Source organism: Echinops telfairi, unplaced genomic scaffold (genome assembly GCF_000313985.2).
Source record: "Echinops telfairi isolate 266 unplaced genomic scaffold, ASM31398v2 ScPeMD7_1;HRSCAF=3_0, whole genome shotgun sequence".
NCBI lineage: Eukaryota > Metazoa > Chordata > Mammalia > Afrosoricida > Tenrecidae > Echinops > Echinops telfairi.
Window position 1 is genome coordinate 2,396,538 of NW_022103896.1, and position 2,271 is coordinate 2,398,808.

Consider the following 2,271-nt stretch of genomic DNA (forward strand, 5'->3'; position numbering starts at 1 on the left):
CCTCACAAGGGTTCTGATCCTGGAGCCCATTGCTGCAGCCATCTCCCTGAGGGGCCTTCCTCTCCTTCACTGCCCCTGTACTTGACCGAGCACGCTGACCTTCTCCAGGGACTGGTCTCTCCTGACGACATGGACAAAGTACGTGAGATGAAGTCTCACCATCCCTGCCTCTAAGGAGCACTCTGGCTGTACTTCTTCCAACACAGATTTGTTTGTTTGTCCAGCCCTACTTTCCACTGACAACACGATCATGCAAACAGCAGTGCCCAGCACAAAGTGGGTGCTCAGTTTGACCAGCACACCCACTGCTATCGAGCGGGCCACAACTCCTAGCAACCCTCTGAGACAGAGTAGAACTGCTCCCAGGGTTTCCAGGGCTGCCACGATCCACAGGAGCAGATGGCCTCACCTTTCTCCCTTTGGGCAGCTGGTGGGTTTGAACCGCTGACCTTAGGATTACCAGCCCAACACTTAGCCCGTGACACCCCCAGGCCTTGATAAGTAAGTGAACAAATGGAACACTGGAAGGATTGACACGGTGGGTCACCAACACTTACGCCCTCAGCGACTACTGGAGAACCTGGCAGCTCAAAGGCACCCCGTGTGCTGAGGAAGAGAGAGCTGGCTGGCTGCGTCTCAAAGATCACAGCCAGGGCTCACACCCGCCCCAACACCAGGGGGCGCCCTGAGCCAGAGCCCACGTGATGGCCACTGTGCTGGGAACAGAACCCTCTGGTTTGAGTCACGTGGCTCTTCAACGGTCCCTCAAACAAACATCTCTCGCTGCTAATTTGAGGGGGAAGTCCAGAGAGCTGACAACCTGCCACCGAGTCATGAGTGCGGTCCCAGATGTGAAGACTTGGGGGCCCCTACCTCCGGGCAGCCAGGGTTAGTGTGTGTCTGCACGGGGTGCTGAGAAAGCCCCTGAGCCCCGACTTCTCCTTCTCCTCCTTCCTTGGTTCCTCTGTGTGGTTGGGGCGATGGGTGGGTTTCAGAAAGCCAGAAAGGGTGGGGTGCCCTTGATGGGGGAGAAGCTGGCCCAAAGCCGGCCAGCTGGGGCCTCAGTTTCCCCACCTGCAAAGAGAGTAATGGTGCTAAGGAGATTAGATTCGGCCCTGAGCATGGGCCGGGCACCCAAGGGGCTCGCTGAAGCCTGGCTTCCTTCCTGCCCTGCTGCCCTGCTGCCCACAGGGTGAAGCAAGATGTGGAAGCTACTCGCGGTCACTGCAAGGGGAACCCAGCGCGGCTGGCACCCAGGAAACAGGGGTGGGGGTGGACAAGGGGCAGCCACAGAGCAGGACTAGGTTCCCAGGCTGGGGGCTGCCCTGCACTCACCTCTCAGCTCACCCTCAGGGCTCTTGAGAAGCCTCACTCTCCCCAGGGGGTCCTCTGTGTCTTCCCCCTTCCCCCCCCAAACACACACATACCTCCCAAGGGCCTCCACTGACTGGTGGGCCATCCCTCCCCAACTCCAGAACACCACCAAAAGACCTGGAGCTGACCCCGCCTCTGCTCCCTGCCCTCAGCTGCAAGCCGGACCTCCCAGCCTTGGCGCCTCCGATCCTCATCCTTGGATGAGCAGAGTTTTGGCTGCTGAAGCTCCTGCTGTGCTGACCCTTTGAATAGCACCCCAGAGAAGGCTCAAGGAGGGCTTGGGGCACCTGCTGGTGAAGATCCAGGATGGCAGCCTTCGGGGTGGGTCTCAACGCAGTGTCAGGAAGACCAGAGTCCTCCCACAGGCCAGGAGCCAGCGTCCTGCCCCGCAGAGGAAGTCAAGGATTCTGTCCTGCTTGGATCCACGGCCAGCGGTCACGGACGCAGCTGCCACGAGGTCAGACGACGGCTGCGCTGAGTAAATCGACCGCAGGACTTTTTCAGGTGTCGAAGCGCAAGCAGGTTACATTGAGGACCGAGGTGTGCCTGACCCAAGCCATGATCCTCTCCGCTGCCTCGTACGCCTGTGCGGGTCGGCCACTCAACAGGGAGGCAAAAGAAAAACTGATGCTTGAATAAATCTGTCCTGGAAGAAGCAGGGCCAAAATGAGTAACGTTGAGGGCAGCCTGGACCCCACATTGGTTCCTCTGGGCAGCTGGCCGATCAGTGTAAGCCCCTGACCCCGGCCAGCCGTGCCGGGTCTGCAGAGACAGCTGGGGCAGCTGCCTTTCCCGTGTCAGTTTACCAGTGGGCTGTCACAGCACTTCAGTGGACGGATGCTCAAGAAATCCAATCTGTGCTCCCTTTACTGAGAGAGAGAGAGGTTTTTATTGTTC

At 59.0% G+C, this 2,271-nt stretch overlaps 1 protein-coding gene across 1 annotated transcript in view; it reads right to left on the reverse strand.

Annotated features, from left to right (window-relative positions):
* Positions 1–2,271, reverse strand: part of DENND3 (DENN domain containing 3) — a 98,393-nt gene that overhangs the window by 66,327 nt on the left and 29,795 nt on the right. The gene's annotated exons all lie outside the window — the stretch shown is intronic.